Genomic DNA, 14422 nt, shown 5'->3' on the forward strand with positions numbered 1-14422 from the left:
ACATTATTATTATTATTATCAATATTATTATCTAACACAATCCAAACCCAGCAATGCCATAGCACCTTCAGGAGAGAAGAGGAAATTGGAATGGCAAAAAACAAATAAATGGACCTTAATTCCAAGCATGAAAGCTGAGCCAGACAGCCGTGTCTGTGTGTGTGTGTGTACGCATGTATATCTTTTTGGAAGTAAACTGTTTGGATTTTCTATTTATACACCGTCTAATATTTCCTAAGGTGTCGTTTTTGTAAAGGACGTGCAAATATCTAGTTCAAGCTGTTTCCTATCAGGGGAGATGTCAGAACCAGCCCCCATCACATTATTGCTCTTCCCTCTTACCCACCGTTTTGCAGTGGAGTGCTCACATTCTATATTTTGTTTTCTTAAGAAACCATAAGCTACTTTCCATAACTAGAAAACCAGATGTAACACATTAACAGGATTTTATAATCACTGTAACTGCTGTAAATGTTAGTTCAGTTGGATTTGTTAACTACACCATGTAAACATTGCTCTAATCCACCTACCTTCATCAGTTAACCCTGCTAGCCTTGTGTTAGCCCAAATTTCCACCTTCTCTTCAGACTGCAAAGGCGATTTTCGCTTTATTAAAATAAATCTGAGACCAGCAAATTGAAGCCTGTTTTCCGTATGTACTTTCTTATAATATAATATTCCTTGCATTTGATATAGCGCCTTACCACGTTATCGAGACGTCTCAAAGCGCTTCACAGAATATACGGCAAAATGAGTTGTCTCTATATTTTACGGATGAAACGTGGCACAAAATTGTACACAGCAATGTCCCACAAACAGTTGTGGATCGAGTGATCGAATTATTATTATTATTTTATTTATTTAGTTTCTTGAAAGAGACTTAAAAAGAGACGTACACAATTTTATACAGCGCCTTTCATATCAGGAGGACGTCTCAAAGCACTTCACGGTAACGTACGGAGACCGAGTATTTTGTTATTGCACCGTTATATAATTCAAGGTGAAGCTTTGCCTGGTTTCTAACATGACGCTTAATGTCAAGGCTCGTACTCTTTGCCCATATCCGTTGTCTTCGTTAAATAACAGGAAAGAGAGAAGCTTGCCAGACAGAGCTCTCAATGGCAAGCTACATGTTTTTAGCTGACTAGGCTCCAGCAGTTACCCCCAGTGCACTTTCTGCGGGATTTCCCCAAGGCCTTGGCTCTTGCCAACCTACACCTAATGCACACCGGAATTATTAATAATAATCCTTGCATTTAATGTAGAGCCTTATCACGTCATCGAGGCACCTCAAAACGCTTCACGGGACACACTGTAAAGTGGAGGGACTGTGTATTTTGTGGGAAAATTAGGTTAAACAGGGTCTGTCCCTCCAGGGAGAGATAGTGCACATTCCTAGCCAGGGAAATTTCCATGCGTGGGTGGTATACACTGCACATGTCGAACTCTAAATCTTGTTCGCTTCCTCTTAAGTGCGGGAATAGGGTTCTGAGTGTGCTGCCAGATACCCAGCTGACCCCCAAAAACAGCACCGAGGAAAGCAAACTTTCTCCCAAGCCTGCAAAGGCGATGTCCAGAAGGAGTGCGTGATGTACAGTGAGGCAATCAATGGTAAGAGCGTGCGGTCTTTATTGATAAAAGGGGAAATTGGAATTTCCTGCCAGTGGCTTAATCCATTTACCGTCACCATGACCTCACTGCAAAATTGCTCCCTGTCACGGGGAAAGATATTTGACGATAATGGGGCATTATCATAGGATCAGAGGCTGCTCTCAGCACAGAAGGAAATCATTTGTGCACATTGAGTTGTGTGCTGTTGCTCGGAATGCCATTGGAGCTCTCTCTAACCTATTCCCATTGGTGTCTTTCCCAATACTCATTGTCTTACCTCATGCATTTATTCCATTTATTTCCTTCTTGCGGAGTCGGTTTCAACATGGAATTTGTCTTGAGGCTTAATAGTGCGTTCGGCAGGCCAAAAGGGCAAGTCATAGATAATCATAGAATCATAGAACTTTACAGTACAGAAGGACACCATTTGGCCCATCGTGCCTGTGCCGGCCCTTTGAAGCAGCTTTCCAACTCGTCCCACTCCCCTGCTCTTTCCCCATAGCCTTGCAATTTTTTTTCCTTTCAAGTAAATATCCAATTCCCTTTTAAAAGTTATTATTGAATCTGCTTCCACCAGCCTTTCAGAGGCAGCGCATTCCAGATCGTAACAACTCGCTGCATCATGACCCCTTCCGTTTGATACGATGCCTTTCACGTCAGGAGCACGTCACAAGGCGGTTCACTGTAAAGTGTAGTGACTGTGCATTTTGCATGGAACGCGGCAGCCAATTTGATGGGCGTCTGCAAAGCACTTTGGGACGTCTCGACGATGTGAAAGGCGCCCTATCAAATTGGCTGCCACGTTCCTTGCAAAATACAGTGAGGTTGCTATTAACTTTGTTCTACTTTCTTCGCCCCTACAGAACGTATTTCGTTAATACTAAACTTGGGCTCGTCTTTCTTTTTACAAACATTTTTTTAAAAAACTATTTTCCACCCCCGCCCAGTGCTCAGTTGAACAGCAAAGCCACCCTGGTTCCGCCAGTAAAACCTGATGGAGCGTGGAGTCATGTTTGCTTTAAGAATTTCAGAAAAAATCCATAGAAATAAAGCACGAAAGGGTTTAAAAAAATATTTACATTCATGTAAATATTAGCCGGTGGCCTGTGACATAACGTATTGATGTACCCATGGAAGTGCAACACAGAGCAGTCAGAATGTAGTTCCTGACTGTAATTTCGTCCTCCCTCCTTCCTACAATTGACATGTTAATTATGAATAATAATTATAATAATAATAATCCTTGCATTTGGTATAAGCGCCTTATCACATCGTTGAGACATCTCAAAGCACTTCACAGAATATATTGTAAAGTGGATTGATTGCATATTGTGTGGGCAAAACGTGGCAGCCAATTGTGTACAGCAGTGTCCCACAAACAGTCATGGATTAAGTGACCACATTTTTTTTTTGAAGGATTATTACTCCCGGAAAGCGATTCGCCAATCGACTAACAACTGGGTTCTTACTTACTGAGTAAGGAAACTTGCCTAAGATTTCACGCCGCCCAGGAATTTATCCCGAATCCTCTCGCTTGTGAGGTGATTTCACTAATCACTGCGCAATGGGACACCATGAAGTATAGTGACTGTGTATTAGAAGACGAATGCAGCAGCCCATGTGAACATAACAATGTGCCACATAACATAACATAACATAACATAACATAACATAACATAACATAACATGTAGGAGCAGGAGTAGGCCATTTGGCCCTTCGAGCCTCCCCGCAATTCAATGATGGCTGATCTTCTAATCTAACTCCAGCTAATAACCTGACCCTGCCTTATCTCCAAATCCCTTAATCCCTTTTGCAATAAGAAATATATCTACTCAGTCTTGAATATGTTCAAGGACTGAGCGTCAACAGCCCTTTGGGGTAGTGAGTTCCATACATTCACCACCCTTTGAGTGAAGAAGTTCTTCCTCAACTCAGTGCGAAAGGGCCGGCCTCTGATTTTAGGTTGTGACCCCTGGTTTTAGTTTCTCCAACCGGGGAAACAATCTCCCACTATCTACTCTATCATGCCTTTTGATGGTCTTATAGGTTTCTATAAGATCCCCTCAAATTCTTCTATATTCTAGAGAATATAGGCCCAAATTGGTCAGCCTATCCTCGTAACTCATCCCCTTCATCCCTGGTACTAACCTTGTAAATCTATGCTGCACAAACAACCACAAAGTGAATGACTGATTTTATTTGGAGGATTGTTGTCCATGACACCAGGAGAAACTCCCTTCTCTTTTGAGTAACGCTGTGGTATCTTTAACATCCACATGGACAGGCTTAACATCTCATCCACAGCGCGGCACCTCCGACGATGGGGTACACCCCTCCCCAACCCCCACTCCCCACCTCGCCCCCTCCCAGCCTTCCCCCTTCTCCATATCACCAGCACCGCACTGTAGCATCAGCCTGGTCTGTACGGCTGTATGTATCATTGTGTCCTGTCTTTCACTGAGCGATGCCTATCCATTTTATCACACCGCTCCTGTTGGTAATTATGGCTGACCTGCATGAGAAAGCACTTAGAAAACACAGCAAGAAATGGCTTGTCACAACCTTGTCAATACAGTAGTCCTTTGCCATTCCTTCAATGTATAATTGGAGCCCTGGGCTGTCTGAACATGATTTACTATGGTGCAAGGGTTTATGAGATTTAAAAGACAAATATTATGGATCCTTGGTAAATACAAGTGTTTATTTTTCGCTTGCAAGTAACTGCACATCAAGTGCATTGCTCCATGCCTAAAATATGGAGATTAAACTGTGATTTTACTTGGCGAAAATGATGAAATGATTTGCATTTATACGGCGCCCGGCACATAGATTATACATTTTGCCCATTTTGTCTTAAAATTTAAGATTGCGCAGGATTGTGGAAAACTCTCAGACGCAGTCTTAGTTCAGAACTTCAGGTGAGACGTTAAATCGATATGTCTCAAAGTGTTTCACACAATATGCTGTATAGAAAATACTGTATATTTTGTGGGCAAAGCGCGGCAGCCAATTGCGCACAGCAGTATCCTGCAAATCTTCATGAATTTAGTGATCAAATTTTTATTTACTCATTTATATTTTGAAGAAGAGATTATTAACGCTGGAAAGTGATCTGGCAATTGATTAACAACCGGGTTCCTACTTACTGCTAGGAAATCAGGGGAAACTTGCCTAAGGTTTCGCCCCGCCCGGGAATTGAACCCGGGTCCTCTCGCTTGCCAGGCGAGCACGTTAACCAACACGCACGCCACAGAAATGGAACAGCTATAGAAAAGATGACAGACGCTAAAGTCTATGGGAGGACAGCTTCCGTGAGGCGTAGATAAATAATAATGCCTCATTATGATTCATTCAGCCGGAGCTTGGATAGTCTCCAAATGGAGAGAGAAATGGAACTCATTCAGAAAAAAAGCCTAAAGCCCTCCACCGGGTTAAGCAGCAAGTATGTTTCAGAACAGCAGAGTGTATATAACACAAAGGTTGGCCCAGTCTGTCTCAGTCCTTTATCAGTGTAAGGCATGCTGTGTTTTCCAGACTGGCAAGAAGGGAGGCTTTAACATGCCATAATCGTAAATGCCNTTTTTACAATTGGGCTCGCTGTGTCTCACTTTGTCTCCCTGTCGGACATCTTTTTGAACGTTAAGGTCCAATTGCAAGCAACACATGTCAGTGTCACACACACAAACACAATGCACACGCACACACACGCGCGCGCGCACACACACACACGCACACGCACACACTTCATTGCTGCTGAGTTAGCGATGTGACCGATAAATAAAATAACCTTTGATTTAATAATAATAATAATCCTTGCTTTTGATATAACGTCTTATCGAGTCATTGAGACGTCTCAAAGTGCTTCACAGGATATACTGTAAAGTGAATTGACTGTATATTTTGTGGGCAGCCAATTGCACACAGGAGTGTCCTGCAAACAGTGGTTCAACCCTGCCCGGAATACCATGTCTCAAAAGATACAGTCTAGGCTGACGCTCCAGAGTAGTGTTGGGGAGCAGAGTGGCGGGCTGCGGGTGTGGGGAGGATTTTTGCTCAGAGCTGCATTGTCTGAGGCACCGTCCTTTGGCGTGTGATGTTAAACCAAAGTCCCACCTCTGTGTACAGGTGGATGTTAAAAATCCTGTTCGAAAAGAAAAGGGAGTTTCTCCTGCTGTCCTGGCCAACAATAAAATCCAGATAAAATCGGTCATTCACTTTGTGAATGTTGGTGGGGCTTTACTGTGCGCAAACTGTACGCCAAATTCGCTTACAAAATACACAGTCCCTCCCTTCCAAAGTTTGTGAAGAGTTCAATAAAGACATTAGCATGTCAAAAGCCTTAACTGTCAAGCTGATTCTTAATTCTCACTTATTCTCTTAACATTTTCCTCCCAAAATCTCTCACCCTTCATTATATTTTTTTTAGCAAATAATTCCTTCTAAAACTTGCTTCCCCTTAAATTCCTCTTTTCCCAGCTGGTTAGCGCTGGAGGTCAGACCTCTGTGTTTGCTGCAGGGTAAATTTCAAGCCAACTCCCAGAACATTTCTTAAACTCGATATACTCATCGTAGATTTGAGTATTGATTCAGTAATCTTTGATTTTGATATAGCACCTTTCACCACGTGAGGATAATAATAAATAATAATAATAATCCTTGCATTTGATATAGCTTCACAGAATATTTTGACTTTAGGATGTCTCAAAGCGCTTCACAGGATTTTACTGTAAAGTGCAGCAACTGTGCATTTTGTAGGGAAACACGGCAGCCAATTTGCGCACATCATCGCACATCTCTTTTCGAAGAGAAGAGAGCTTTTCTTTCATGGCGCTATTCGAAAACATAAGGGAATCTTTCTCTCCCATTGTCCTAGCCAATAAATCCGCCCAAAATAAAATTGGTCATGCAATCCACGACTGTTTGTGGGATACTGCTGTGAGCAATTGGTTGCCAAGTTTCGCCCAGAAAATACAGTCAATCGACTGACAATATATTCCTGTAAAGCGCCTTGAGACACCTCAATGACATGATAAGGCGCTGTGTCAAATGTAAGGATTATTATTATTATCTTCAAACAGCAGCACTTACTATGAAGTGTAGTGACTGTGTGTTGTGCGGGCCGATGGCTTACGAACTGGTCCGAAGCGGCAGAACATGGAAGGGAAGGAAGTGAGTTTGCTCAGACCCAGCTTCACGGTCATTCTAACAGTGGCAGCGGGAGATGTGAGCCAGTGATTCGAAACAGCTAACAACAGAGGTATTTACATCGGACTCGAAAGCAGCTACTCAGAGTAGCCCCCGAAGAGGAAATTGAGTCAATTGGTAGAAATGCTTCCATCTGATTACCCTTCCTAATGTCACAGGCAGTCACAGAGTGGCTCTAAGTACATGCACAGTTCAGCCATGAAACACCACACTTAATTCTGGTGATTTCCTGGCACATAGTCACTGAGCAAAAAAGGCAGCCCATTGATGCGCTGAACAGATGACCCCTGGATTGATTTTTTTTTCTTGCAAAATCAACTGGATGTCTGTTTAACACGAAGGATCAAGTTAGGGGCTAATTGTCTTTTTTTGGGTGTGAGTGTAGACAGTTACTTTGTCACTTGACAATGGAATGAGCCACAATATCAGAATAGGGTGGTGACTCGCGACATTACTTTGCGGTAATGATCCTTGCATTTGATGTTTAGCCTCATCATGGCAAAAACGTCTGAAAGCGCTTCATAGAGTTTTTTCCGTGCAGTGTAAGTGACTGTGTATTTAAAGGTGGCGAATTTTCACACAGCAATGTCCCACAAACATCCATGAAGTGAATGACTGATTTTATCTGGGGGGGGGGAGGGAGGGAAAGTAATAGGAGTCCTGTAGCTCAGTGGTTAGAGCACTCGCCTTGCAAGCGAGAGACCTGGGTTCGATTCCCGGCAGGGCCAAACCTTGGGAAAGTTTCATTACTCCACACGCCTGATAATAATCCTTCAATAAACAACAATAATAAAATTGGTCACTTCAATCCACGAGTGTTTGTGGGACGCTGCTGTGCGCAATTGGCTGCCTCGTTTCGCCCACAAATATACAGTCAATTCACTTTACAGTGTATTCTGTGAAGAGCTTTGAGACATCTAGAAGACGTGAAAAGTGCTATATCAAATGCAAGGATTATTATTATTATTATTATTAAGCCAGGAAAGGACACTGGGGATAAACAATTCCTTTCTCTTTTTGAATAGATCTTTAATATCAGAAGTTCAGAACTTCAGGTGAGACGTTAAATCAATACGTCTCAAAGCGCTTCACAGAATATACTGTACAGCGAATTTGTGTTCTGTGAGTTTCTGCGTGTTTTAAGAGCAGAGAAAGTCTTTAAGGGAAAGTAAATCGACATTGGGTCTTTAAGAAGACATGGGCTTAATGGCTGGTGTGTGAATTTCCCTGATTAAGCATTCGCTGACCAGAATAATTATAAACAACTATAAATTTTATTGTCGTTCCCAGTTTGCACACGGACCAAACTCTCGGATTCAAGCAAACAGGAAGATAGGCAGATGCATAGAGATTAGTGGAGGAAGGGTCGGGGGGAAAATCATCTTATGTTTAGATTCCTAAATATTTTTAAATGTTATTCCTATGTCAACAGAAATCCACTGAATTGCTTCAAAAAAAAGTTGAAAATAAACAGACGGAAATGATAAATAAATAGTGATGGAATTACTCACGTCGGCTTGGACATTTCCGTTGGTGGTAAATTTACTGCTAGATTTCGAGAGATGTTTATGTCGGGAAGTTGGGTGGAGTTGGGTGACTGGGGCCTATGGTGGAGTCGGGGTCTGGCTCTCAGTGGTGGAGATGGGTGACTGATCTCTGGTCCTTCATTTATTATCATAATAATAATAATCCTTGCATTTGATATAACGCCTTATCATGTTTTCGAAACGTCTCAAAGCCCTTCACAGAATAAAAACAACAACAACTTTGATTTATATAGCGCCCTCCATGCCGGACGGCATCTCAGAGCGCTTTACAGTTCAGGATCCCGGGACCGAGCCAGAGGTGGGAAGGTGACCAAAGGCGCGGTCGAAAAGAAAGGTTTTCAGCAGAAAATACACTGTAAAGTGGATTGACTGTATTTTGTGGGCGAAATGCAGCACACAACAACGTCCCAGAAACATTAAAGTGACCAATTTATTATTATTTATTGTTATTTTTGAAGGAATTATTACCCTCGAAAAGGTGATCCGCCAATCGACTAACAACCGGGTTCCTACTTACTACCAGGTAAACAGAGGCGTGTGGACTAAAAGAACCATTTTGCCCTGCCGGGAATCAAACATGGTTTGAAACTCTGTTTCTTGCTTGCGAGGCGAGTGCTCCAACCACTGAGCTACAGACCTCCACCATTGTCCGTTATTGTCCATTCAGCAAGTGCAGGGATCACCAACAACACAGTGAGGCCACTCTGTTACCGGAATATCTGGAGCCTCGTCTAAAAATGAGCTTGTCTGCGGTCGCCCATTGATAATCCTCGATCCCCAGTTGTAATTGTGAGCTTTTCAAATTGTCTGGACCTCAAGTGGCTCGTTACTGCTAACGAAACCACATTCCTCACCAAAAAAGGGAAGGTAGACAATTCCACACACCAAGGAGGTTTTTGTCGGCGTCTGGTCAAAGCCTTTGTTAAACTGGCGTGTCTCCTCTCCTTTGATAACCAAACTGTGGTGTTCTGACAAACTCCCCATGGTACAAACAGACAACACCAGAGGCAAAACTCTGGCTTCCCTTCTCCTCCTACGAGGATTTGTGGTAACTTAGCCCCCATGTTTGGTCACTCAATCCGTGACTGTTTGCGGGACGCTGCTGTGCTCAATTGTCTGCCACGTTTCACCCACAATATACACCCACAATACCCACAATCCACTTTACAATATCTCTGTCAAGCTCTTTGAGACGTCTCAACGACGTGATAAGTTGCTATATCAAATGCAAGGCTTGTTAGTAGTCCCCTCTCCCAATATCGTCCGGCAAACACCTATCTATTTTCTAAATGGTCTTTAACTGGCATCTCAGGTTAACATCTCGTCTGATGGAGATTCATTTGGAAGTAGAGAGGTGTTCTGCAGCGTGTGCTTAGACTATGAAGTCCTGAAGTGAACCTGCAATTGTGTGACTTTGGAGGTAAGACCGCTACATATGCCTATGCCAGGCTGGCATAAAGTGTTCAGGTATTAGCAAACCTGCCCGGTATACAGTTACGCAAACTCACTTCTGGGTTTGTTTACTGAGATGACCTGTGTGTGTGTGTATATCCTTCATCGCAACAATTATCCCAACAATCTATTCTTTGTCTTTTTCTTTGGTAAACAATTCCATTTCGGTCATGATTCCCAGAAAACATGCACGAAAGCAATGATTTACTTGCTATGCCCATTACACTGTTGTTCCAAATAAACACATTCCTTCCCCAAATATTCATACAGTATATAGAGCGGGATGGTGTGTGTGTGTGTGGTGGTGGGGTTTGGCTTGGGTGAGAGAGAGGAATAATGGTTAAAAATATGTGGGTGATAGGTTTGAAAAGTTCGAAAAGTCCTTGAATCACTTTGTCTGGGTCTGAGTGTCGATAAATAACAATAACTTGGTACAGCGCCTTTCACATCAGGGGGATGCTTCAAAGCGCTTCACGGGATACACCGTAAAGCGGAGTGATTGCCTGTTTTGTGGGTGAAACACGGCAACCGATTTGCACACGACAACATCCCCGCAAACAAGCTGACGTGTTGAATACTTCCCTCTCAAAGCCCCTAAGTGAAATGATTTGAGGCAGTCTCCATCTAAATCCCAATTAGCATATGGCCACAGACACACACAAGGCTTCCCATAGTTTGACATTAATTGTCGGCTCCACTCAGAGAGGTCAAAAGGAAGGGGAGTGGAACTAACCATCTCACTGGCCTCTCAGACATTTGATGAGCAGAAAAATTTAGTGAGGAGAGGAGAGGGGGAGAGGGAGGGAGGGAGAATTAGTTTGAATTATTAAGTAAACAATGCACGAAAGGTCCGTTCAGTGGGGTGGAAATTTACATGATATGCGCACTGCAATTTTATGTCTCCGTGCTGAATGTTTCTGGTAAAGGCAAACACGCTCGCTGTTAACCCATTCAGGACTGATACCTGAGTATGAGTCGGGTGGTGATTTTGAATGGTCTCAAAGACGCTCTTTATTCGAACCTCACTGTGCTACACAAAAAGAAAAGAGAGCTTCCAATTCTACCCGTTATCCTGGCCGACAATCCCACCCCCAGATAAAATTTGTCATTCGCTTCACGGATGCTTGTGTGCGCAAATCGGCCACTGCGTTTGCCTGCAACTGCACAGTCACTACACTTTGCAGTAGAATCCTCTGAGGTCCTTTGGCAACCAATAACAACAACAACTTGCATTTATATAGCGCTCTTCACCCAGTTTAGCATCCCAGAACGCTTGATAAACACAAATGCCATTTATTTATTGTTACAACTACGTTCCCAATCTCGGGCCCTATGAGTGCTGCTCTTAAATTGCAAAGTGAACCCTTCTCTGTGTGTCAGTGTTTAAACTCTCGCCATCACTGTAACATTGACAACCCACACCTCAAGACTTACTTACTTAACACTGTGATTTTTAATTTCTCCATTGCATCACTAATCGCCCTCTCTTTCTCACTCCTGCCCCCAGTTTGCAGGTTAATCACTCAACTGTCTCAGACTCACTGTGTGTCATGGAGTCATCAACACACATCGCCAATGTACTGAAATTATAAACTTCTGAACAACAGCCTTAATTTTGGAGCTATTTAAAGAGTTCATAGGAAAAACCACTTAAGCGTTGAACAATACAGAAAACAGGTCAGAATTAGACAAAAGTTGATCTTTCCTGTGCTTGGGAGAGACATCATCTTCATATGTTTCGCCCACAAAACATTCAGTCAATTCACTTTACAGTATATCCTGTGAAGCGCTTTGAGATGTCTCGAAGACATGATAAGGCGCTGTATCAATTTATTATTATAAGCTACGAGAAACCCAAGGCATTAATTTGCTGTATGTGTGCGCGCACGGAAGCGTGTGTGTGTGTGTGTGTGTGCGTGCGTGCGCGCGCGGGTGTTTTTTTTAATGAACTACTTAGCCAAGTCAAATCAAATTCCTTTTAAGTAAAGAATCTGTTCTCGAATTCTCAACACGATTCACCAAGAAATATGCTACATACACATCACCTCTGGAGTGTGTTTGACTAGTTGTGGTGATGCATTATTGCTTTGTGGCGCCAATGAGTTGAGTGAGGATCATTAATACATGATAAGGTGAATGGGACAAAGTAGAGAAACCGGGCAGGGGGGTGGGTGGGTGGTGGTGAGGGGAGGGCACTTGTTTTAAATTTCTTTTATTTCTTAAGTATTGTCGTTTGTCGGCCAGCTTGATTTTGCTCGTTGGAAAAGTGAAGGAATACTTCAATGGTGGGGGGGGGGAGGGGGGTTACAGATAATGATGGCATTTCATTCATTCATTCTGTTATTCATCCGAGTTGAAACATTCAATAGACGCAATTAGGTTAGAGATGTTTTTTAAAGGATGTGGTAGAGATTTAGCTAATGTGTTGCATCCTGTTTTCAATGAAGTTTCGACTCCAGCTTGCACATCTACATTTTCTGCATTCCCCCCGACCTCCCTACCCACACATACACACTCACATACACACACACACTCACTCACTCACACACTCACACACACACACACTAAAAAAACAGAAACGCCAAGTTAAAGTCAAATGTTCAAAGATTGACTGACTTCTTAACTCTGTCATCTGGTAACGGATAACGTGCCCAGAGGGTAAAAGCTTTTCCCTGACGTGAGGAGTCAGCTTTTGCATGTTACCGATTATTCACTTCCTAATTGCTAACCCCAAAGCCTTTTTAAAGAGGAAAGGTTTATCCCCCCCCACCACCGACCAAAGTATTGCTTCCTCGCAGATTAAATGTTACTTTACACGCTACGAGGCTCCGTGCGCGAATTCAGGAAGGTAACCGAGAAATCATGAAAGATGTCAAACCCAATGTCCATGCCCTGTTCGGGTGTGAATGTTAAAGATTTTTCCTCGGCGCTATTCGAAAAGAGAAGGGAGTTCTTCTCTCCCAGCATCCTGGCTGACAATCCCTGTGAAGCGCTTTGAGACGTCTCAATGACATGATATCAAATGTCAGGATTATGATGATGATGATGACGATGATGATGATAATAGCAGCGAATGAACGGTCCCTGCAGGTGGATACAAAGTCCCACATTCCTGCCCTGATATTCTCATGCGATCCAATTGAAGGAAGGATAAGACTAGTTTGATTTCTTTGCTATGCTGTTTGCTGTGGAGAAATCTCCAAAAGTACAGGAGATTCCAGTCAAGGTTATTTAACTCAAACTCTCCCCCCCCACCCCCCATATAATGCCTGAAGCCGCAAAAGCGACAGCGTAGGTTATTGTCCATAAATTCACTGAACTTTCAATATTTAAGAAGTTAAGTGATTTTGCTTCATGGAAGCAGGAGCTAGATTCCTGTGGTTTATTCCCAAGAATTTTGTTCTCTCTCTTCTCTCTATTTCTCTTTTTAACCTCTTTCCTGCTCTCTCCATCTCCTCACTGTTTTTCTCTCTCTCTCTCTTCTCTTTCTCATGTTCTTTCTATTCCTGAGTTAAAATAATCCAGAAACTCTTCACGGCTATTTGTGGGAAGTCGCTGTGCAAATTGGGTTCAGAATACACATTCATTACACTTAACATAAATTGCCTGTAAAACACTTTGAGGTACTAAATTGGGGATTAATATTACTATTTAATTGAAACCACAGTGGAGTTTCTATTCCAAAACAAACTGTCAGACAGTTCCTTCTTTAGCGATGGCTTTTCAGGAAATCTTTGCTTTACAAATTAAGCAAAGCTCTGGAACTTTGTTTCTCCGCCCAAGTTGAATGTCGTGCCTCTCCAGTTGTTTATTTGACAACATGTCTGAACGATTTTGCTCGTCTCTTGTTGCGTGCACACCCACTGAGCATCTCAGACAGTGATAACACTTGTTTTCAGCTGGGGAGAGAAAAATGCTCACAGCCTGCGCCGATGTCTCCACCGATAAGCTGATCGGAATCTTTTCCCCTCCTCGAACTCGGAAATTCAACAACATTTGTTACACCCACAAAAATACAACGTCACTCCACTTTACAGTATATTCTGCGAAGTGCTTTGAGATGTCTGAATGATGTGGTGAGCCCCTCTATCAAATGCAAAGATTATTATTTATTATTATTATTGACAACAAGTTACACTTATATAGCGCCTTTCACGTCGGGAGGTACATCCCGAGGTGCTGTTTAGTGAGGGGTTTGCACCCGAGCTGCGGGTTGGGATCAGAGGGGTGGAGGGCGAGGAGGGTGGAGGAGGGAAGGTGGCCAAAGAAATGGTCGAAAAGCAAGATGGGTCTTGAAGGAGGCAAAGGAGTGAGCGAGGCGGAGGGGTTGGGGGCAAAAGCCCTGACCTCCGATACTAGAGAGGCAGGATGGGGGACATGATGCTGGCCAGTGCCTGCTGTTTTGGATGACTTTTACCTGGTACTGTCTGCTATATTGACATCTGTAGGACAGTGGAATAAAAAACAGTGTGCGTTAGTCAACCACATGCTGACTATAGCTACACTCCTGAGATGCTGCAAAAGAAGCTGAATACTTATGAGGACAGGGCTTTGGGGGTGAAGTGCCTTGAATTAAATCCTTTTGGACCAAGGCATCGCTTCAAAC

General features: G+C 43.0%; 1 non-coding gene across 1 annotated transcript; it reads left to right on the forward strand.

Moving 5' to 3' along the window:
- Positions 1-7473: 7473 nt before the first annotated feature.
- Positions 7474-7545, forward strand: trnaa-ugc. The gene has a single exon. It is a non-coding gene; the product is annotated as a tRNA-Ala (tRNA).
- Positions 7546-14422: the final 6877 nt, after the last annotated feature.

This window comes from Callorhinchus milii, unplaced genomic scaffold (assembly GCF_018977255.1).
Source record: "Callorhinchus milii isolate IMCB2004 unplaced genomic scaffold, IMCB_Cmil_1.0 Scaffold8, whole genome shotgun sequence".
Classification (NCBI taxonomy): Eukaryota; Metazoa; Chordata; class Chondrichthyes; order Chimaeriformes; family Callorhinchidae; genus Callorhinchus; species Callorhinchus milii.